Source organism: Cupressus sempervirens, chromosome 11 (genome assembly GCF_028749045.1).
Source record: "Cupressus sempervirens isolate cs-2001-9-10 chromosome 11, ASM2874904v1, whole genome shotgun sequence".
In the NCBI taxonomy this organism is placed as follows: Eukaryota; Viridiplantae; Streptophyta; class Pinopsida; order Cupressales; family Cupressaceae; genus Cupressus; species Cupressus sempervirens.
In genome coordinates this window covers 658,246,254-658,271,401 of record NC_143128.1, presented here as the reverse complement: position 1 = coordinate 658,271,401, position 25,148 = coordinate 658,246,254, and the positions used below count along the sequence as shown (strand labels likewise).

Sequence of the window (25,148 nt, the reverse complement as noted above, 5' to 3'; positions counted from 1 at the left end):
GAAATAAAGGCTTGTTTGCATTTACGAGCGAAGCGCCGGAGGTCCGGAGGCATCAGCTGAGTAACATGCACTTAAAATGATCTTTACGTGCTTTTTTGGGAATCATGCTATAGTAGAATACAGTTATTTTGAGGAAGTATAGGTATAGCTATATTACAAGCTTAGCTATATTACAAGCTTTTTTTAAGTGCACGTTACGCAGCTGATGCCCACGGTGCTTCCCTCGTGAATGCAAATGATTTGCCTGGAGAGTAGACTATACCATTGGGCTGAAAACATCTTAAAACTAAAAAACTACCACCAATTTTTACTGATTGCACAGTGAACAACAATAATGAACACCCTGTCGCCAGGTCATCTTCACATGAGCATCCCAATAAAGACGAAGGCACATCATTTAGTACTGAACAACACTTATTGTGTGGGGGAGGAGAGAGCCGAGCCGAGCAGATCAGATGGGAAGGTTCGGAATGCTGTGTTTTGGAATGATGGTGGTGATGATTATACAGGTTGAAGGAGACGGAAATCGGATGTTCAGAGTGGGAGGGTTGGATGCATGGGCTTTACCCACCACCGGAAGACCCGATCTCTACAAAAATTGGGCTGCCGACATCAAATTCAAAATTGGGGATGCGCTTTGTAAGTACTTATCTTCTTCTTTTTCCTCCATTTCTGCAACATTTTTGTGTAAAGAAACGGCAATGTCGGATTTGTATTTGCGTTTGCGTATTGGCTCAATCTATTTTTGGAACCCTTTTATTGGGTGTAGATCTGATAATAAATGATAATAATAACTAGCATTGATATATTATAGAGTAGATTGGTCTGCCCGTTAGCATATTGGGTTAATCTGTGATTGGATCTCTTTTATTAGGGCACAGATCTGATGAAGATCATAATAGGCTAAATTGCTTTGTATGATCTATCAGAGCCTGTAGACAATGCGGTTTATTCACAGTTTTTCCTTTGCTCGCAGTGTTTCTGTATCCTCCTAGTCAGGATCTGGTGGTTCAAGTGGGAGAAGGGGCGTATAGCAAGTGTGATATATCAAGTCCCATTGCAAAGTTCAATGATGGCAACTCATACTTCAGCTTCAATTACTCTGGCTACTACTATTTCACCAGTGGGAGGCCTGGGAACTGTGCCAAGTCACAGAAACTTGCAGTTGCCGTAGCAGATGCTAATGGGGTTTTGCCACCTCTTCCAGCACCCTCAGTCAGTGGGTATATTGGGATTAGTCCTGATACTGCTATTGCTACCTCACCAGCTGCCAGTGCTACTTCCGCTGCCATTGTTACCTTGAAGAATCCTGTAGATTCTCTTGCTTTCATCATTACTCTATTTTTTGGATTGTATATGCTTCTATTTCAGATTTAGGGTTTCCCAATGTCTAGTTTCTAGGCTCTTTTGGTGACACTAGATTGGGATAGGATAAATTGGTATATTGCCCTTAAGCAGATCTTTTCAGGCATATCTAGATCAATAAATGACATCTGTTGGGTTGAGATTCTTCATTGTTTTGCCTCCCCATAAAACAGCTACCCTGAGGTGGGCAGTAAATCTTAGCGGTTCTCCTTTGAGATGTAGAGCTCGGCAGATTTGAATCTTTAAAAGGGGAGCTAGCCCAGAGTTTCAGGACAAGATGTAAATCTGGATAGGTTTTAACCAGGGTCATCATTCTTGTAATGCTCGGTCTCTTACCACTCTGCCATACCGGGCGACCTAGTTTCAACATTGTTACTGAGGTGTAGATGATGGTGGCAAAAGGACAGGAGTGATTGTCCAAAATGTAAAATGTAGTCATTCTTTCTATTGTTGTATATGTCTTTGATTAGTAGAACTTGCTTTGAAAGATGCAGGGTATTCGGTGGATTCTGTTTTAACAGTTAAAATGAAGGTCGCATTGTGGTATTCTTACTCTCAGTTTTAATGTTGCCTTTATTGTTCATTTAAGTAATATCTAGAGGCAAAGCTATGGCTTCAGGTTTCGAACTGTTTCGTATTATCTTACAGTAGCTAACTTTGCCAGTCTTTTGATCAGTTTGACGAGGTTGAAATTGAGAAAAGTAGACTTCCCTTGGTCTTCCTGGCAAGACAGTCTGTTTGAGCAAGACGGTCTGTTTTGAGGTAATTTTGCCACTCACATATTTCCTCAATATGTCCCAGTCTCTTTTGCCCTCTCCATAGTTTTGATGTCAATGTGTATTAAGTATCATATCTTGGAGAATTTGAAGCATGCCTAATAATTTTCTTGTCTAAGATCTCTATCATTTGGCATCTATCACATATATAATGCAATAGAAGCTTATTGTTTTTAATTGGTCTGTTTAAACGTCATGTTTGATTTCTAGACTTAAAGTATTAATTAATCAAAATTCATTTTTTGAATTTAATTTTGTTCTTAATATATAATATATAATATCTAAAAATAGCCATTTCTAACCAATAGAAAAATAAGAAAATGCTTTACTTCCCATCTTTCGTCTGTAATTCTAGCATATATCAAGATCTGTTTCTACAATGATATGTATAATCTCCCCTAAAATGTAATTGCCAATTTCTTTCGCTATTTTAGAGCTCACTTTATCCAACTTCACAAATTGTGAGATAAAATCATTCCTTTGCTGTTAGCAGAAAGTTAAGGGCGTTGTCTTCCAAACGAAGATAGGTAACACGAAATTGAGGTGCATTTATTTCAAATCTTATTTGAAGAATTGGCTGTGGATTATTAAATTGTTTTTTTAAACCAATTATAAGCCTATATCTTATCACATCTTCCCATGGTGCTCACTTTAAATCTGAGATGGCATTTGTCTGAATTTGGCAGCACAAATTTCTTAACATTGGATGGCTATTTTCGAGCGTAAACTCCCCTGTTTTGTTTGTTGTATTTTTTTTAAATGTTTATGGTTGGGTTTCGGCTCCGGGATAGGTATCTAGGATTTTCACTGTATTATGGGTAAGTGGAATCTATTAATTATCTCGCCTAGATCTACTGGAGAGCTCAATATTTTGAAATTAGATTCATAATTTCTTCCGTCCGTTTAGGCCAGCACCTTTTCTAGCTGTATGGTTCTTTTGGGAATGGTCTCACATATTCTTAGTATATTTTGAAAATTACATGCTTTTAGTGTGGAATTTTTTTAGCATAAAACAATGGGATTTTGTAATTTTTGTTCATGGTATTGTGGAGTAAAATTGTTCTAATGTAAAACTATGATATTCTCATTTGTATTGTTCTTGAGTTGTGCAAGCTTGTAAGGTGATCCTAGAGGCTGCTCACTTTCAAGAGCTTCTTGATCATTGGGACAATTCCTCATGTCTTTTTACTAGAGTTAATATGATTTCATCTTCTCAGAGTTGTTCTCCAACTCATGGCTAATGGCGATGTCGAAGCCTCTTAGCCTATTGATTCCCACCTCCTACATCATAAGCCCTTCGTTGCCATTTTGGTAGCCAAAGTGGTTCCTCTTAGCCTATTTAGTGGCACTTTCCTCGTCTTCTCTTTGGGGGTGCCAGTTTAGGGCGGTTGTCCATAGGGGATGGTTTGTTAGATGATGGTGCCTTGGGTGGTTGACTCCTACTTTCTCCAAATAGTTTGTGTCTAGCTTTGGTGATTTCTCTTGTGCACACTAAAGACAAAGATATTGGTGATGAAGATGAGGGTTAGGATGCCCTTAGCTGTCGCTTTGATCTTTGTTGATTTATGGGGTATGTTAGATGTATGAGATCCTCCATTTCCTCCAATGTTTTTTAAAGTTACTTTATACTTTTGTTTGTTTGATTTTTTATGTTAATCTTTAGCCTTTACGACATGACTCTCATAATGTATCATTTTATATAATGATAACATACAATTAGTCTATGGCTATACATCAATATTTTGTTAAGATATAGTGATTTCTAGATTGACTTGTGCTTTATTTTTGGCATCAACATTTTGGATTGCACTTCGCGATCTATCATTTTGTTTCTTTTGGCTCTTAATCCCAATGATGGATTATGAAGCGTGATATGAAATATTGATGCAAAAGTTAATACACAATTCAATCCAAGTATTGCTATATCTTGATGTTATGGCTTGTTGAAATTTGTTGTCTTTGAATATTTTGTTAGTTTAATAGTTTGCGGTTTAGCTAGTTTTTAGTTGTTAACAAATGTTTGATAAAGAAATGAATGTTTATGCTCATGCTTGACATTGTATAATTAACTTGAGAATATTATATTTAGGTATATTTAGTTTTGTCACTTACATATCTAATTCTTAAGTTATTATTTTATTTAGATTTATTCTTGGTTATTACAATGGTATCAAAGCAAGTATTTGCATAATGGGAGACATCACTTGTTGTCGTAACATGCTCATGACTTAACTATTGATAAAAAAAAAATGACATTGGTTTGTTGCTTGACAATCCTTGCTTTGAATTTTTTGTTGAAGTCATTTCTCCAACCAATCAAATTCCATCTCGTATTCATCTTCATATTCCTTTGAAAGCTTCATGTTCATGATGATATTATTGCTTGCTTAATGTGCATAAATAATCTTTAGGTCATAATGCTTGCTGATCTTGTCTTAATTTATAAATCCTTACTTCATGGAATGTCTTCAAATTGTGGAGCTACCCTTGGGATTGCTTTCATCTTCCCAAAATGAAGCAAGAAACCTGATATTGTGTGATAAAGTTGAAGGAAGCTAACAAGAATCTAGAAATTTAGCAAAAACTAAGTCACTAATCTCTAATCTTTAGGTCATAATGCTTGCTGATTTTGTCTTAATTTATAAATCCTTACTTCATGGAATGTCTTCAAATTGTGGAGCTACCCTTGGGATTGCTTTCATCTTCCCAAAATGAAGCAAGAAACTTGATATCGTGTGATAAAGTTGAAGGAAGCTAACAAGAATCTAGAAATTTAGCAAAAACTAAGTCATAATCTCTGATTGTGATTTCAGGCTAAACATCAAGGAAAAAGTAAGGTTGATTGACCTTTTTTCTCCAATAGGCTCAAGATTAGGATCATAGGCCCTGCATATAAAGGCGATGCTAGATTCCAAGGGACAACTAAACAGGTCACAATAAGATGCAAAAGACCATGCATGGTAACATAGGGCCCATGGTATCATTAAATGATTGAATTATTTAAATAATGAAGTGGCACACCTAGAAATAAAGACCCTTCATTGATTTTTGGTGAAACTGAATTTATAAATGACTTATACTTTTAATTAGGTGTTCATTAAGTGCAAGACGAAGTCATATGATGCATGGTAAAATGAAACACACTAACATGTGTGCTAAATCATTATGGAATTGTACATACCTTAAGGTGCTTACAATTTTAAATGGGACATTTAGCCCCACTTTTGTGGTATATGACACTACACACATGCAAATTAAAACACATAATTAGTGAATGAAAGAGGATTTTTCAAGTTCATCAAATTAAGACCATATCATGACAATACATGCGGTATAGTGTTAGAAACCACATTTGCAAAATCACCTCGTTAGTTGAAAACCATAAACCACCTAGGTCTTACTAAGAGTGACGAAATTCGCAGGTAGCTATGTGTTCCCCTATCATGGTTTGCTAATTAGGAAGGTGTAACAGGGTCTTATGTTTACCACATCAAACTATGAATGTATATTTGTAGAGATATGATATCAATGAGGCTTAGGATTACCTAAAGATGTCTCATAGAGCATTTCGAGAGGTATAGAGCCACATCATGATCTTAGTGTAATAAATAGTGAGAAAATTAGAGCTCGCAGGCTTTAGATATGAAATATTTAGCTTAAAAAAAGAAAAAAAGAAAAAAAGAATAAATTAGGGTTTATAAAACTCACCTTTCAAATAGTGTCTACCTTCACTATTCATGTTTCCATTTACATCTTTTATCTTTTTTTTTTTGTGGTGAAAAATTGAAAAAGATGCTGAAGAGATGATTGGTGTCACTGTCAAGGATGGGACACTACTAGATGAGGTAGGTAATCATTCACTACTTTGACTTTATGTATTTAATATTTTTGACAATATTTCACATGTTCTCGAGGATAGATGCATGGCCAACTAGGTTTAGGTGACAATGTCCTTGGAAGGCACCTTAGTCCCTCCATGCAATATAGTCCTAGAGAGGGGACCTCACTCCTTATGATTGACTTGGTCGCTTTGGGGTGACATTGTCTCTGAAAGTTGACCTAGTCCTAAAAGGGGGATTATGTAGCATGTAGGGGTAACACATTTTGATGTATATTTTGGGTATTGATGTTAAATCTCTATGTTGTGAATGAAGGGGCATCTAGATATGTAAGAACATGTGAGCATCGAGATCATGATGTATCCTTGAGGGAAGATGTAGGATCTTCGTGAAAATGTTTTGGGATTGTTGAGAGATTGTAGATTGTATTGGGCATATTGTACACCAATCGTGAGATACCATGACACAATGTTGATGGTTGTTATAGAGTGATGGGACTCATACAACTCCACCTTCCATCTACTATGAAGGGAGATGAGAGTCCACTAGATGAATTATATTGGATTACTATATTGCTTTTCTAAGGGAGGATTATGAGATTAGAGATAAAGTGGACAAATATAGAGATTCAGGTAGATCAAATTTAGTACACCTTGGTAGGTTCACAACCAGAGAGTGGAGATACAAGTTGTACTTGAAGATTCTTATGTACGCAAGATGTTATGTACAATCACTGAGAAAGATAATGATATATACATATACATATACACACACACACACACACACAAACACATATTATTGTAACTGTATTGACTTTAGATTTCTAGGGCATGTCCTTTCCATTGGGCTTCATGAAGGAGTGTATTGTCTTTGCATGGGGGAGGATTATGCTAGCACACCTGTAATAGGAATTTGGGAGATATGTCATCCATGAAAAAAATAATTTGATAACTTGGTCCTTATTACAAGTATGGATGTTCAAGCATAACTCATGCATATGCTCACTAAGATTTCCTATAGATATTCCTTAGATGGATACTTCTGCATTTGGTTATCCATGCAGTGGTACATGGCATAGGGTATGTTGGTGTTTTAAAACTACCAGGTAGTTTTAAACCCAATACTAGGATGCATAAGATAAAATCAAGGTCTAAGGATCAGTTAATTCCTGTATTCAACTGAATTCATCTTAGATTTGGACCAACTTGAACAAAGTACATAAGGGCTTTCTACACTTTAGGCTATGTAGGGCCAAGGTGGGTGCACCTTGGGGATTTAAATGTGTTTCTTCTATGATTTTCTTCTTAAAATATTTTCTCATTAATATTCTTCTTCTTAGATTCTATCCTCTATAGCAAGAAAATGTCAATAATCTTCTTGGACTTGTAATTAACTCCTTGATTACAGTAGGTAACTATCACTCAGAGGAAAGTTATTACAAGTAATGACCAACAATTTAATTCTTCATTACAGAAATGGAAATTGATTTAGATTTATATGTATTTTGTGTAACCACATGAATTCATCAATTTGCATATGAATTAATGACCAATGTCTTATCCATTATTATACAAAGTCAAACCAGTAACCCTAGACCTATTTAGAACTAAAACAAGATTGGCAACAAGAGTAGAATCTCAGAGATGGCTCCCGCTCCTGCTTCCACCCACGCTGCTTTTCAAACTGATGGTTCTCGTGCCCATTGTTCTCAGGCTGTTGCTGTGATGCTTTCTGTCCTCCTATTGCAACTCAGATCTTTGCTGCATTTCCTGCTCCCGCCTAGGTGTGTCATCCTGATGCTTCTCATGGGAGGATTCTTATTTCTGTTGTTTCTCTTGGTGGGTCATCCAAGACGTCTTAGACAACTTTCCTTGGGTCTGGGGTTGCTGTGGGGAGATCTGCAATTTCTTATGCAGATGTTGTTGCTTATGGAGCAGGTCTTGGTGGTCTTGTTGTGGGAAGGGGACTCTATTTGACTGTGCTTGTCTTTGTAAGCAGCCTGCTTGTGATTCATCTAGATTCCGAAACTGTTGATGAGATTTCCAAATATGTAGAGGATTACTCTACTATTGCTGCTATTTTTTGTTTTAGGGGTTTTTGGCCATTGCTTTTGGATTTGCATGCTTGGATTTCCAAATATTGAGAACCAATCATTTCAAATTTAGTTCAGATTTACCTTGTGGTAAGGGGTTTTTTTATTGTGAAATTTGCAAATGCTGCATATAGAAATTCTATCATGTGCCATTGTTTCTTTTTGGAGGAGATGTTCCCCTTGATGGCCAAACCTTAGTATCAAGATTTTGATCTGATTACTAAATCCTTTAATAAGTTACCTCTATGGGTAAGATTGCCGAATCTTGCCCTTCACTTTTGGTAGGATTTAGTCTTGGAGGCTATGTGGGAGGCCATTGAGGACTCCAAGTTGGTTGATTCAGAGTCTTCTAATGTGTATAAGAGAATGTGTGCTCACATTCTTGTGGAGATTAATGTCTCCAAGGGTCTCCCTGAAAAGATTAAGTTAGCTTATCCAAATGGCTCTTGGATCCAACTTGTTGACTATGAGGGTATTCCCTTCAGATGCAGGGAATGTCATAAGACTGACCATCTTGCTGCATGATGCTCCTCTGACAAGGTTAGATTGAAGAAATCACCTTCTTGGTGGTTGGGGGTTTCAATTGATCACTATACAGTTCAGAAAGTATCCAAGGATGAGGAGGGGGTTGATAGCTCTTCTCAGAATGATCTTTCTTTGGCCGAGGATTCTGTTGCTGTCTTTGATGATTCAAATGCTATCCCTATGAAAAATTTGATTCAGAATGCTGGTGCTCTCCCTTCTTTTGCTGCTAACTCTGTCCAGAACATTATTGTTGGTGCTGATTCAACTGTTTTATCTCCTGTTGATGTGGGTATGGAGGCCCATTTATCTTCTGTGAGGGTTTTGGGGGTTAGTAGTGGGGCTACCCCTTTTCTTGCAATTTTCCCTGATTGGTAGATGATTGCTGGGAACGTGGAGGATGGATGGACATCAGTTAAGGGAAAAAGAGTCAAATCCTCCAAATCTTCGTTTGATATGTCTTTACGTTCTCAAAAGACTAGACCAAAATGTACATCTTGATGGTCTTTGGCTTTCTGGGTTGTTAGCCCTCTTGTTGGGAACTATGGTGTGTCCCTCTAGTTTGCTGGGTGGTGTTCCATAGTTGTCTAAGATCCTTCATTGGTATATCTTTCTTGTCCCTCTGTACAAGATTTCAGGTCCTTTCAAAACCTTTTTTACTTAATCAAAACCCTAGACCTATTTAATTGGCTTGTAATTAAACTTATCAGCTATTAACCTTGAATTTCATTCTTATGATATCCCTCCCATATACCTAGAAACCTTATCAATTTATGAAAGCATTTACTTAACTCTTTGAATTAAAAGAAATCAATGACAAGACATACAACCCATCCAAGCTGCATTAAATTGAAAGAACTTTGCTCATTACAATCTCAAAATAACAGATACATGAAAATTGAGACAAAACTCAAAGACAGATATGGAGAACATTCCTTTGTATTATTTTCCTTGAAAACAATACATTACTAGTGTGAAAGGGTATGGGCAGGATCATGGTGTGCCAAAAAGTGGCGATGTGAAAAAAATAGATTTTGAAAGCGTTTAAAAGTGTTTCAAAATTCGCTCTAACTTTTTTCCACCCATCTTGATACCAAAGCTAAAAAGTAAGTCCAAGCCTTATCGAGTATCCGATTTGATATTGGATATCGGGTATCCGATATCAAATCAGATACCTGATAAATGTGCTATTATTAAATAAAACAAAACCCAAGGATTTCTGTTTTGACAGTGTGTTCACATTTTTAGCTCAGATATTCGATTGTAAAATAGATACGTAATAAGGTAAGTGACTTTAGGTTTTTATATTTATGTTTAATCAATTTTATTATAAATTTATTAAATTTTATTATAAATTTGCTAGTTTTAGTTGAATTTGTTAAAATTTAGGTTTTTTTAATATAAATTATATTTTGCGAATTAATAGGTATGGCTGACCAAAATGATGATACTGAGGCAAGGAATACTGTTCCTCGTAACCCCCCACCAAACAATCCAGTGCCCCCTCAAAATCTTCCACCAAATGATCCTTTACCCCCTCAAAACCCTCCTCAAATCGAGGATTTGATATTTGAAAATCTCACCGAATTGAGGGCTTTGCGAACAACATATAATATTGTACTTGCATTGGCTCCTATTTTATCCACATTAAACACCATAGTGGATAACATTGAGACACTTACCAAGGAACAAAATGCCGCTCTTCATTGGCATGACAAAATGCATGAGATGCTTGATGATGGGTTGGACTATGATGAGGTTGTGGTCCTCAATATAAGTAAAGATGATTTGGTTACCCTTTTTGCAAACCCAAAAATCAGTTTACCAGTTGACCACAAAAAGCCCAAACTATCGATTAAATGGTGCACAAATGATGCCATACGCACAAACTTTTAGGATCATTGGTGGATGGTTTTTGACATCCCTTCACATAGCAATTTAGAGGTGCCATTTTATTTCTTTATAAAATTGTATGCAGAATTTGTGTTGGGTCTCAAGGTGAACTATTGGAGCATGAAGCCCAACATGGGTGTAGGAGGAGGAGCTCCTTAGGATAGATCCTCTTCCCAGTAGAAGAAAGCTGGCACTTTTGTCCCCCCTACTGATGTCTCCCCCCCTCCTTGAGTGCAACATCCTGATATCATTGCAAAGGCTAGCTCTCAGACTATTAGAGCCATCCATAGATTGAGTAGCCTATTGATATCCTAGGCTAGGTTAGTGCTACCTCCCCGTGTTGATGATGTTGGTGCGAGTTCGTCATCAGCGAGCTCATCACATGTTTGTGTGCTCCATACTTGCATAACATGCAAGAATATTTGTCTGGGTCCCATAGGTGATCATTCTGAGTATGAATTTGTATTTGAAAAGGATACACCAGACGCATGTGCAGATGCTACAAACCTTGATGTGAGAGAGGAGGGGCATGTAGAGGCATGGACTCCTTTTGTATTGGTACATGTATACATTTTTTTGTTACAACATATGTGATTTAAAGTTAATCTTTATAACACTAGTACATTTGAGGTCATTTTTCAACCAATTATTAAATTGGTTGGTATGGAAAGGGAAAACATGTTTTCTTTTTAATCTATGCCCGTGTTGGTCAAAATTTTGACCAACACGAGCTTAATATGTAAAAAGGGCAAATGCCACCCATTTCATAGTATTCCATTCAGCTTCAACGCGCGCGCGGGAGTTGAAGAACCAGGGCTATTCATTCGGCTTTTTCATTTCACATTTTGCCTCTGTTGGGACTATGTTGCCATGATGAATGAGTGTTTTCATGAAGTTTTGTGTGGGTCTTATTGAAGAGACCTTTCTATTGGTTTGTAAAAAGGGCAAATGCTGCCCATTTCATAGTATTCTATTCAACTTCAACGTGCGCATGGGAGTTGAAGAACCACGGCTATTCATTCAGCTTTTTCATTTCACATTTTGCCTCTGTTGGGACTATGTTGCCATGATGAATGACTGTTTTCACGAAGTTCTGTATGGGTCTTATTGAAGAGACCTTTCTATTGGTCTGTCATAGATTTTCAATATAACATGTAAGCTTTTGGAAATATTAAACCTCGAGTGTTGTCCTCTTGTTTACTTAGAGATTTTATGCCTTCATTCTCTGTGTTTTTAAAGTGCTCGATACATGTTACGTTACTCAATGTTGATGAGATGCATCGTTATGCAAAATGGCGATTGGTTTGCATTATTATTTAATGTTTTTTTTATTTTAAACAATGTGTTTTTGAACTGTGAAATCCTTGCTTTGATTCCTGTGTTCTAATCATATATTGATCTTCTCCCTTCATTTCCATTTTTCTCCATCTATAACCAGACTGCAGTTGCATTTTAAGACAATGACCAAATGAAGACATTGAGTTCAGAACATCCTAAAATTAAAACACTTCAACTATTCCATCGGGTTTTATGAAATTGGGTGTACCAGAAACTGTTATGATGGAAATAAATAAATCGCAGTGATTTTGCTAGAAAGAAACTAAGAGTCATTTACTGTGAATCTATCGAGAAATACATGCATTCAATGAATACTAAGTGAGTCCTTTGCCCTATCTCTTTTGGGCTGTTGTGAAAGCATGATATCATCTTTGATTCTCTTATTTGTTTTATGCTTTTTTTCATGTCAAGCCATTATGACAGTTGGCTTACTATACTTTATCAGTAACCTGTTTGCCTCACAGGGGTTTCATACTTTATATGGTGTGAGACCAGTTCTCTTCTATTGATCTTTGTTTCACATCTAAGCCGTGATCTTCATTTCTCTAAACCTTTCTTAAACCCTTGCACTTCATCCTACGGGGATCCTTCGGCTATTGAGATAATACTGGTAATATAAATTAAAGTATATAATCCTATTATTTAAGTAATCCCTCTTTCCACTCTGTCACAATAAATAAATAAAAATTTCTTTTTTCATCTCACACATGGCTAAAATAGTTAATAATATTAGTATTTAAATATGCCTAAAGCCCCTTAAAATGTTCCAAGAATCAAAATATCTAAAGGCACTTGTTATTATAGTTCCATTATTCTCTCCACCAAGCCCAAGAATATAGGCAATCTAGATGCACACATCCCTTATTTCCCTCATGGTTTCGACCACTTACTATGATTAGTAAGCTCATTTGAGCTATTCACAATTTAAAACCTTCAGTCTCCACCTTTCATCTTCTCCTTCATCCTACGAGGATCCTGTCAACCATCCTTCACACTGATCTCATCATTAGATCTTTACTATCCATTCTCCATTCCAAAATTCTATAAATTGAGCCACTCCCTCATCCTTTCCAAGAATCCATCAAGTTTGAGCAAAGTATATGCTGTCAAATCAAGTCATCCTTAAAAAAATGCCCATCTACATATCAATTAGTCAAGGAGAATATCATTAAACAATGGAGGCTTTGGTAATATTTGAGTAAGGTTTTTGATGGTAATGCTGTTTTTACACTCTTTTGTTGAGCTCTATTTGGAGGTTTTGTTTTAGCTTGCACAAGAACTTGTTTTTTTAGTTTGATTCTATTGTATTCAAATCTTTTGACATTACACAAGGTTTCGAACCCAAGTGAGTTCCACATGAAACATAATCATAGGTCTTGTTCATTAGGCCAATGAGTAATGGAATAGTTTACCTTGAATCTAAGCTTTGATTCACAATTGATGTTCAAGCCACTTTTGAGTCAATCATCTTTATGTAACTAGATTGTAATGCATTGCTCTGTATATATGATATTTCTAAACAACAAACTAAACACACTTTGTGTTCTTGACTCTTCCAACAATTTTGTAATGAGCACAAATCTGATAGCTTTAAGTGACGGCATTAGGAGCCAAGCCTCCATCTAACATCTTATTCATGAGTGAATCTGCTCCAAAAAGATCCCTCGTCTTTCACAGACCATTGCGCGCGCGCGCGCGTGTGTAAACATGTTTCGTGTCCTTGACTACTCCATCAATTTCAAAATGAGCATAAGTCACACAACTTTAGATGACAGCAAAAGACCAAACTTATTATTTTTACAAGCAAGTTGTAGGGTTTTTTCGCTTTTCCAGAGTTGCAAAAGTCATCTATTACACCAGTGATGTGTAGATTTCAAGAAAATGGCCATCTTCCAGCATTTTACCTACTAATACTTTAGCTTCATCTATCATTTCTACCTTGCAAAAATTATCAGTATAGGTGTTTCTCATTGCCTTTGTCTCAATATTCCCAACTAAAACACTTCCACTCAGCTTTTGAAGCCCATGGAGTGCAATACTAGATCTGATTATTTTCAGGAGTGTTGATTTACTCCTTTGGGGAATGTTCCATTAAACATAACCCTTATTGTAGAGGGATTAATTTCATTCTCTTTTAAGAGTTGAAATATACCTTGTTTCCCAATGCACATGGCTTGGGTAATGAGAGATCTATTTTATGATCATTTATTAATTCTCTTATTTTTAATCATACTCTACGGTTTCAACTCCTTAACATCATAGTATTCAAGTGGTATTCACAATGGTTTTGACTTGAATGTGGTGCTAGATTGAACACATCAGGGAGATTAAACATAATAGTGAGGAAGGCAATGAGCGAAAAAATCAATAATCTGATGCAGGAGCATCTTGCAAGGGAAAATTATTGGGGAAAAAAAAAATTGTGGAGGAGAGAGAAAGTGTTGAAAATTAGAGGAAAAATAATAAAAAAATAAAAAGGAGAAAGGAAAGGAAAAGAGGATTTCTATTTTCGAGGTGCATAGGTGGCATAATAGAAAAAAATAAAAAAATAAATGGTTGTCATTCCATTTATTGAGGTGTGTGGGTAGAATTCTAGAAAGTTATGAATATTGTAGAAAGTTGTGGATAATGTAGAAGGTTATGGAAGTCGTAGAAGGTTATGGATAAGTCATGCATGGGGTGGTAAGTGCCTATTTAAGCAAGGCATATGAGCATTTCTAATCAAGCTCAAGGGGAAGCTTGAGGAGTAGAAGCTTGAGAAGTGAAAGCTCAAGGAGAAGCTCAAGGGGAAGTTTGAGAAGTAGAAGCTAGAAGGTGTGAAGACTTCAAGGTGTGAAAACTCTAAAGGTGTAGCTCTTCAAGTAGAAGTTATTGGTGAAGCTCTTGGTGTGAAGACTCTTATTTAGGATTTCTCTTATGTTGAAGAAGTCATATCATCTTGTGGGTGTTGTAAGGATTTTTCAAGTATAATAAAATTATTTGTGAAGCATTTTTTTTCTTGGTCTCTATATTGTTGCATTCTTGGTTGTGAGTTGTTAGAGTGGTGTGGCCCTTCATCAGTGGTATCAGAGCAGTACTTCATCAAGTGGTATCAGAGCATACCTTCATTAGTGGTATCAGAGCGAGTTGTTCCTGAGTGTACAAGCAGATCGCCAAAGTGTGAGGCAGTTTGTACCAGGACCTTGGTTGAAATTTATCAGAGCAGGTTTTCCTGAGTGTACAAGTAGATCGCCGAAGTGTGAGGCAGTTTGTACCAGGACCTTGGTTGGGTAAAGTTTATCAGAGCAAGAGATCCTGAGTGTACAAGCAGATCGCCGAAGTGTGAGGCAGTTTCTACCAGGACCTTGGTTGGGTGAAGTTTATTAGAGTGGGAGTTCCTGAGCGTGTAAATAGATTGCCGAAGCTGAGGCAGTTTGCACCAGGACCTTGGGAGGACATAAAAATTGATGGATGGGGAGATGGAAGACTAAACTTGTTGAGGCATGATTGTGCAGAGCTGGTGGATTGCAAATCCTTGGTCCTAGACTTGTGATGTGGTTCCTGATTGTTCGTGCAAGGTGGCAGGTTGCGATCTGACTTGCAAACAATTTGGTTGTCACAAGGAGCATGGGAAGGATTTTTTGTAGAGGGTTTACGAAGATCTTGGAAGATGGCTCCAAGAGGATTGGACCCTAAGATGATTGCCAAAATCCATGATATAGTGGAGAGGAATTTTTCTAAGATGATTTCTCAGTTGGATGCTAGATTGGCTGATCAAGCTAAGAAGGTCAAGGTGGAAGAGGATGGTTTTGTTGATCAGATTGTGGAGTCTGATGCAGAACCTGCAGAGCAACTAGAGGTTGTTGCTAAATATATTCCTAATGTTGTTGATGTTGGGACAAATGTTGGTTTTCATGATCAATTGGTTGAGTCTGACATGGAGATTATGGAGCACTTGGTTGTGGATGATCTAGTTGTTGTTGGTGGTGACTTGTATCTTGCAGAGCATCTTATTGTGAGCAATGAGGTTGCTGGTGTTGAGAGTTTGGCATGTGTTGATGGAGATCTACATGTGGCTGTTGATGTGGGATTCGTTGCTATGGGTGTGAATTCACTAGTTACTGATGTGGATGAGAGTTTTCTATTGAAGCATTATGTTCAGTTTGTTCCTAGGAATGAGCATGTTGATTGGATGGTTGAGATGCTAGTGTGGAGGATTTGCATGGTGGTTTTGTTGTCCCTATTGAGGTGGAAGCCTTTGGTGAAGATGAAGATGGTGGTAGATCTTTCTTTTGGTGTCAAAGTGTGGGACACACTTTTCTATCTACCGGGGAAGTCTGATGCAGGAGCATCTTGCATGGGAAAATTATTGGGGAAAAAAAAAATTGTGGAGGAGAGAGAAAGTGATGAAAATTAGAGGAAAAATAATAAAAAAATAAAAAGGAGAAAAGAAAGGAAAAGAGGATTTCTATTTTCGAGGTGCATAGGTGGCATAATAGAAAAAAATAAAAAAATAAATGGTTGTCATTCTATTTATCGAGGTGTGTGGGTAGAATTCTAGAAAGTTATGAATATTGTAGAAAGTTGTGGTTAATGTAGAAGGTTATGGAAGTTGTAGAAGGTTGTGGATAAGTCATGCATGGGGTGGTAAGTGCCTATTTAAGCAAGGCATATGAGCATTTCTAATCAAGCTCAAGGGGAAGCTTGAGGAGTAGAAGCTCAAGGAGAAGCTTGAGAAGTGAAAGCTCAAGGAGAAGCTCAAGGGGAAGTTTGAGAAGTAGAAGCTAGAAGGCGTGAAGACTTCAAGGTGTGAAAACTCTAAAGGTGTAGCTCTTCAAGTAGAAGTTATTGGTGAAGCTCTTGGTGTGAAGACTCTTATTTAGGATTTCTCTTATTTTGAAGAAGTCATATCATCTTGTGGCTGTTGTAAGGATTTTTCAAGTATAATAAAATTATTTGTGAAGCATTTTTTTTCTTGGTCTCTATATTGTTGCATTCTTGGTTGTGAGTTGTTAGAGTGGTGTGGCCCTCTATCATAATTAGCCTAGTGTCTCAGCTAGTCCACATTCATAATTATTTTAGTTTCCAATAATAGACCTACATTTTGGGTTAATGATTTATATTATGCATCGTAATTGACTGGAGCATTAGATTGAACATAATAGTGAAGAGAAAATGAGTAGATACATCAATAATCAACCATAATATCTTAGCTATTCCACATTCATGTGTATTTCAATTTCGAAGCTTAGATATGCATTTCTTGTTCATGATCTATACTTGCATCTTAATTATAATTATCTTGAATCCATTTGTATCTTTCAAATTTTTATTAGAAAGTGTGATTGATCATTGTGAAGGGCTTAAGCATTTGTTGTGCCCTGTAGATATGTGGATGCAGTTCTAACTATTCCAAACAACTCATTGTCCCCCATATATGTGGGATGAATTTGGCCTTTGACCATGAGTTGGTTGGCCCTGCAATGTATTTTGGTCGTATGGATGATAACCAGTGTATTGGTCGCTACAATGACATGTTGGTGATATAGTGTGTTAATGTTTTATACTAAAACTTATCTCTATAGTCAAATCACTTGCTTTCTTATGATTTTGGGTTCAAAATCTTGTTTCAACTTTTCCTTATCTGAATTTAAAGCTTTTGTTTTGGTTTCAGGTGATGTGTTATCATTTGGGGTTGGGAGTGAAGACAAGATTGCCATATATTGGCATATCCCATTTGTGAATTTGAAGAAAGACTAGTATAAGGGAACATTTTGGCAGGAGAAGATAATTCCATTTTTCCAATTTGTTACCCTTCCCAAATACTTCACATAGGTTGATCTTTTGACGCAACAAAAACCCCACTTTCCACTTATAACAAGTGGTATTAAAGTTTCATCATGGGTTCGGATCCCCTTGGCTAACGTTGTGGGGGAGATTGTTGGCATAATGGTCAGCGTTCCCCTAAAGATTTGTGACAAAGGACTAGCCACCTCCTACAGATTTCGAAGTCCAGTGGTTCTATCGAAATTGACAGGTCAACGTTTTGGTACACGACAACCACACTTGTAATAGATGCAACTTGAATAACATTATCTAATGAGGATCTTAGGTTCTTTTGATACCAGTGGGAGGAGCTGAAGTCCCTTTCCATATTTTTGGCCATCTTGAATCCTTGACTACAAGTTAAAGCATGATTGTAGTAAATAAGATATGTTAAATCCGTTTCCAAGATAGTTGGTATAATTGACTTGAGCCTTGTTATATCTCTTTAAGTTTACTTTCTCTAGTATTTGAGCTTACAATTGTAAAAGATGGATAACTTAGTTTTATAACTACAACTTTTAGTCTAGAAACAACACAAATAAATTTAACATGGACTATGTAAACTTAATGTCTGCTCATTTATTTTGTTAGAATACGGTAGCCACTTCTATTAGCAGATTAGATTTTATTTTATATATTTGGTTCAGGTATAATTTTCACTTGATGATATCAACCATTTTAGTTTTCAAGTGATATCATAATTTTGGATCAGCTAAAAAACATGCACCGAACCGTTCATTCAGTTTTTCGTCTTCCTATATAGGAATGCTAATTATTTTTTAAATTTCTAGTTCATTGTACATATTTACACCATGTGCAATTGAACTTTTTTGGGAAATTATAGTTTTATTAACTACTTATGATCTTAAATGAGTACAATTAAGGCTGTCCTTAATCAGACTAAATATTTCATATCATTGAATGTGCCGTCTCCTATTTGTTTGTCATTGGTAAGTACACATTATGTTGACTCTTGATCACATTCAAGGTTTTGAGGTTCTGAGTATCAAATGTTTCTTGTGCAAGGAGGGAAGACCACCTATAATATATTCCTCTCAGGACTGTGAGTAGGCCCATATAATTTCCACTTTGACTGTGAATTATGAGAAACACCCATTAATTTTCCTATTTGCAGTCTTACCGACCAAGATGAAAATTGGTGCACTACAACTCAGCATGTAACTTTGTATTATTAATATATATCAGCTGATAACTGCCATCTTTATGGATATTCCTATGATAAGTTATCTGTATATTGCACAAAGCTAATGGTAAAAGATCTTTCCTTTATTTCAAACAAGATCAATATAAGATCTGAAGCATATTCTTTTGATTGTTTTCTATGTAGCATCTCCCGTCCACTTTTGCACATATTGCTTCTATTTCTTCTTGAACTAATCAAATTGATAGTCTTAGATGCATTCACATAGCTTTTGTTGCTCTCTTTACAAGCTGAAAATAGACATGACTTTCAATACGTGGCACCAACATAGTCTTCATTACATTTTATAATACATGAATAGTAATCTTTAAGATATGCACCATATGAAACCTTGTTTCTGTTTATTCTCATGCCACGTGATCCTTGTACAATATAACGTTGTTTAGAAATGGCCTCAGCTTTTACACACATATTTTCCTTTTCCACCTTGTGATTGCTACATCGATCTGAAATACCATTTTCATTATGATGGCTGAAGTGAGAAACCAAGTATCAATAACACCTCCATCATTATTGTCTCTGATCCAAGCACACCCCTAATACCCAAGCCAAAAATATTGCCATACTAGTGTGTACCCAAATTCATACTAGCAATTGAGGTATCTACCAAAGGATTCAGTCCACAACATAGCTTTTTTGCTTTATAAACTATTATCCAAACCAAAACTACTCTCATAAGGAAGATAGGGCTCAACCTTTTAGACCAATAATTACGTGGAAATGTATGTAAAATGTCTGATCCTATAACCCACTTCAATTTCCTGATCATTTTTTTTGTTCTCTCTCATATGATTTGGCAGACATTTGTTGGTTTTGTGTCTGGATGAACTAATTTTAGAAGTTTACATTACAATATTTGTGAAATTATCCTTCCAAAATTGAGAAGGAATTCCATTTACAGGAGAGATTCTTGGGTGAATCTATCCACTTCTTTACAGTAGCTATCTTTATCTAAAAGAATCTGGCAACAAAGAAAACTTGAGGAAATATCACCCTTGTACAAATGGCTTTATGTCTTTAATATGTTGATTTGATTGTACAAAAGGCTAAGTTATCAGTTTGGCACTCATAGTCCTTGGATCTGGGTCTGATATAAAGGTTATTTGAGATCCAGTTCGGTGTAGTAATGCCTATGGCTTAAACCCAGCAAACTCAAAATGAATCAAGTTGGCCCCTCTCTGGAAGAATGCCTTAATATATCATCTTAAAATGAAAGGATGCTGTTTTGTTTGCCTAGAAAATCTTCTTTAACTCTTTGCTCATGCTTTTGTATAGACTGTTTATAAGGCATTCTTCCTTGGCCAGGAAGGAGCTAATAAAACCCTACTGTATTCAGTTGCCTACTATTAGAGAGTCTTCCCCAAATCAGGCCTTTTTCTGCTGTGTGTCATCCAATTATTTTCATTGTCATTGTTTTTATTTTTATATTTCAATATGTGCAGATGGAATATTTATAGACATAATGCAACATTAAGTACTGTAAGCAAGATCTTGGTGGGCATCAGTATAGTAGGGTGTCAAATAGTGCCTGACAGGTTGTGATGTGTGCTAGAGAGTTAGAAAGTGCTTAAAACACTTTATGCCCTCTTGAACTTCTCAATTGAATCAAGAGCAACTTTTTCAAAATTGGACCATTGAAAATAGGTAAGTACAATGGAAGTTTGTATGAACCAATTTTAATTATATTTAGGATTATGAAACAGACAACAAATGGTTGTGGGCATCATTTCTTAACCTTGTTATTAGAGTAGCAATAGTAGATTTTTGTATCTTCCACTCACCATCAGGCTTTTAACTATCCAAGGGAAAATAGGCAAGAGAAGCCATTGATAAGGCATTGAAAGATATCATTCAAAAGCCTTGTAGCATGGAAGGAGTAGATTGTGAAGACTTCTAGCAATTCTATTGGCTTACCAAATGACATACGTTGTTACTATCAGACATACTTTTCTTCAGTGGATGAGAAGTAGAAATCCTTAGGACATATCCTAAAGTTGGATCTCATCCGCTAGATCCAATATGGTTGAGAAAAAAGAGTCGGCTTCCCTTAGTAATGGCAATCCCCTCATCACTTTCCCATATGCCCCTTGAGCTTTGTTTTCAAAGTGTTGCCTCTTAATAATTAGTAGGTAATTTTTCATGTTTTGATGGGAATTGTGCCATTTAACTAACAGTTCCCACATGGAGTGCTTGCCAAACTACATGCAGGATTTTTATTTTCATCTTTTGAAGTTTTACCTATATGGGTGCATGTGTAGTTTTTAATGTGCATGAGAGTCCCTCATACAAGACCTCAAGGGGATCATTTTTAAGTTTTTTGAGTTAGTAAATCTGAGCTTTTGATCCTCTTTCTTCTCCTTATTATGTGACCATCTTATTCCATCAGCTTGTGTGTTGGTCTAGGTCACAAAAGCCTCAGGCTTATCATCAAAGTAGTATTCTAAATCTTAGATGAGGATTTTTTTGTAATGATTGCTATTTTCCAATAAATTCTTTAATTATAGAAAAAGATTGCGCCTCTTAAATATTGTGTTATTGACACTGTATTCAAATAATAGGAAATGTTCTCATAACAGTCTTTGATGCCAATGTTGTAATGTCATAAACTTGGAACATAAATTGATAACCAATTTGATAAGCTATAATCCAAAGCCTACTTTCTCGGCTTCATCCAGCCCAATCCAAAGTTGCATTCTTTGAATCATCCAATATGATAATTAATGTGTGAAGCTTACAATATGGAAACAATCACAACATTGGCTTTAAAGGGACCTGTAATGTTACATTTTGTGCTTCTGATTTGCAATAGATGAATGATGATGATTTTCTTGATGATATTTAATCTTAATTGATGATGGCTGATTGCTAATGTTGACATTATTGTTTTTGAACTGAAACATTGATATGGTGGTTTATTTTGCTATGTTTATTTAATATTAGCATAGTGTTTTATGAACTTATTTGTTGCTATTATATATATATATATATATATATATATATATATATATATATATATATATATATATATATATATATATATATATATATATATATATATATATATATATATATATATATATATATATATATATATATATATTCTTGTATGTATGAACCCAAAATGAATCCGAACCAAATCCCCAAAAAATTGAACGAATTTGGAACCCGAATCTCGAACTCGAACTAAAACCAGAATTCGAACTAAAACCAGAATTCGAACCAGCAACTAGGATTAACTTTTGGAAGAGGTGGTATGATTAACTGTGAAGGGAGGTGTGTCACTTCCAATGTGTCCTATCATCTTCAACATAAGATATAGGATGCCAATCTCATCTTTCATTTCATCATAACCAGTACATATTACTTCTTTTTCTTATCATCTTAGATATGCTCTTTTTAGAGCCAACAACCTCATCGACTTACTGGTGCAATTGTGAATCGCATATATTAAAGATGACATCTAAGGGATGACACAGTTAGGTTGTATATAAAGAAAGCATCCCTTGAATTGCAAACATTCGTCAATACCAGACAACACTAATTGCTTCTAAGTTCTAATCAATTACTTTCCACTATATAATGTTATAGATATATCAGATATCGCGGAGTTCTATAAGCAATAAATATCGATTTTGTATTTCTATTATAAATCAGAGATAGCATAATTGATCTATCAGTGCAGGTGATAAAACTCATCTTTCATTGTATACTTTGATTGCATATCAGACGTTACAATTTCCATATAAAACATATTGTATGCATCATAATTAGATATCAAACATTATTACTACCATATTTATATTCCTTCAATGATATCTAGAACATAAAGTACAAAATGTATTAGCTTTAACAGAATGAGTTGTTTGATAGTTCATGTTAAATTAGTTCCTCCACTTGTTATTGGCACATGTTGCAACACTCAGGCACATGATTTCTTCCCAAGCAACCTATTCATTGATTTTCTTTGTAAATGTTCATACACATTAATTCTCCTCCTCAAATGGTGCCTATTATAATTTCTTAAAATCTCCATATAGATTATCTTCAACAGTAAATGACACAGCTCAAATAGACTTCTTTGAGAAGAACCTGATTCAGTAGGTGAAAGGAATGCATAGTAGCAGTTTACTTGTATGGTGACATTTCTAACAAAATGAACTCCCAATATGTTGTAAGTTCCATTTAGGCAAAGAATCATGTTCATTGATATAAAATATTAACATAAATGAGTACAATATGACATTTGTCAATGTAGAAATATGTTGCAGGTCTGATAAATGTGAGTACCTGCAATGGTGCCACCTAAGAGATGACAATGCATTTCCATAGTAAATAAAATTGCGAATGACTTCCATTTTTTAATTTGTAAAACACTGGTACATTTCAGCGTACCCATTGCACCTCACGGTGAGATCGCTAGTATTATATGTGAAGTAAATTAGGAATTGGCATCTTCTCCACTCAACTTATGCTCAGTTGCCCATTCATGGACTTTTTGGGCCAATGATGCTTAGAAAATAGGAAAAATCAGGGAAGCCAGTGTGTGGCCCTGGAAATGCACACTACTACTTTCTGCCGTATCCTGTCATGAATTTTGGAATGATGGTGGGGTCAAGTAAGGTACTTTAAGGGTTTCCTCATAATTTGGAAGCTTAATTTATCAACTACTTCCATGATCCATCCTAGGTATTTGCTCACACAAAAATTTCTATTATCATAACATCTTTTTAGGAATTCACTAGCACTATTATTGACAGGTTTTGTCAGCCAAATTTGCTAGACTTTTTGTTGTATTAGACACAAAAGTGATTTTCCTACTTGTTTACATTTACTCACTATCTCTAATTACCATGGAATTTGCACTAAGTACCATGTTTACAAAGGTATGCTATAATAATCGCCCTTTTCTTATGTCTTTCAGATGTTTATGCATTGGAAAAACAATGTGAATAAAAATAATTTTTTGAATACTTAATTTATTTTAGCCATATTTTAGATGTTATATGACTTCAAATTGATTGTGTTAACAATGGTATGAACTAGTTATGACTAACTTATATAGGTTAGGAGAGCATTAAGTGTGGCTAGAGCTCTTATGATTCTTGGCAGCTTGATCATAATTCCAGTAGAGTTGTTGCAACCGACTTGGTGAGCTGACTTAAAGAGTCGACTCATTGAGGTGACTGGGTGGGGGTGACTTGGTGAGATGACTTAGGGGCGGACTTGGTGAGCAAAGATAAAGAGTTGACTTGGTAAGCATACTTGAATTGTCGGCTTGGCAAGCTGACTAGGAGAGTCGGCTTGGCGAGCTAACATGGCGAGTTGACTTAAAGTGGCGAGTTGGTGGGGCAAGTGGGGGTGACTTGGTGAGCTGACTTGGAGAGTTGGCCTAGGGGGCGGACTTGGTGAGAAAACTTAGAGAGTCAACTTGGTGAGCGTCCTTCAATTGTCAGCTTGGTGAGCTAACTTGGGGAGCCGACCTGATGATCTAACATGGCGAGTGGGCTTAAAGTGGCAACTTGGTGGGGCAAGTTGGCAAGCTAACTTAGCAAGGCCACTTAGAGACCTAACATGGTGAGCTGAATTGGTGAGCAAGCTCGATGAGTGGACCTAAAGATTGACCTTGATGAGGCACTTTGGTGGGGTGACTTGATGACCAAACTCAAAGAGTCAACTTGGCGAGCATACTTGAACGGTCAAATTGGTGGGGCAAGTTGGTGAGCCAACTTAGCGAGTCCAATCAATCAAGAGGAAATAGTTGAGAGCTTAGAGTGATACAATTTTTAGATGATCATATGAAATGAAATAGGCGTGCGAGTAGAAAGAAACTAGAAAGACATTGTGTACAGATGAAGGCATGAAATGGATGGTTTTGGAGCACTCAGCGTAGATACTCAACATTCAATACATATCATCATTCGAGATCAAATGGGTGTATGTGATTATATGCATAGTGAATAATAAAGGAGGGAATTGAACCCTCCCTGAGGCTCACAGTTGTTGAATTCCACTTCAGCAATGGCCCTTCCTGTGAAATTGCCATCTAAAACCTTTCTAATGAGATAATGTGTTATGAGCTCTTCATCAGTGGGATGGAACGTGAATCCTGGAGGCAGTTGTGCATCACCCATATCATGAACCATGATATGGGTGATACACAACTGCCTCCAGGATTCACATTCCGTCCCACTGATGAAGAGATCATTACAAATTATCTCATTAGAAAGGTTTTAGACAACAATTTCATAGGAAGGGCCATTGCTGTAGTGGACCTCAATAACTGTGAGCCTCAAAAA

At 36.3% G+C, this 25,148-nt stretch overlaps 1 pseudogene across 1 annotated transcript; it reads left to right on the top strand.

The window, feature by feature from the left end:
* The first annotated feature begins 202 nt into the window (after positions 1 to 202).
* Positions 203 to 1,911, top strand: LOC149531498 (early nodulin-like protein 9; annotated as a pseudogene). The gene is made up of 2 exons (XR_016358773.1): positions 203 to 639; positions 977 to 1,911. The product of XR_016358773.1 is annotated as an early nodulin-like protein 9 (transcript).
* The last annotated feature ends 23,237 nt before the right edge of the window (positions 1,912 to 25,148 follow it).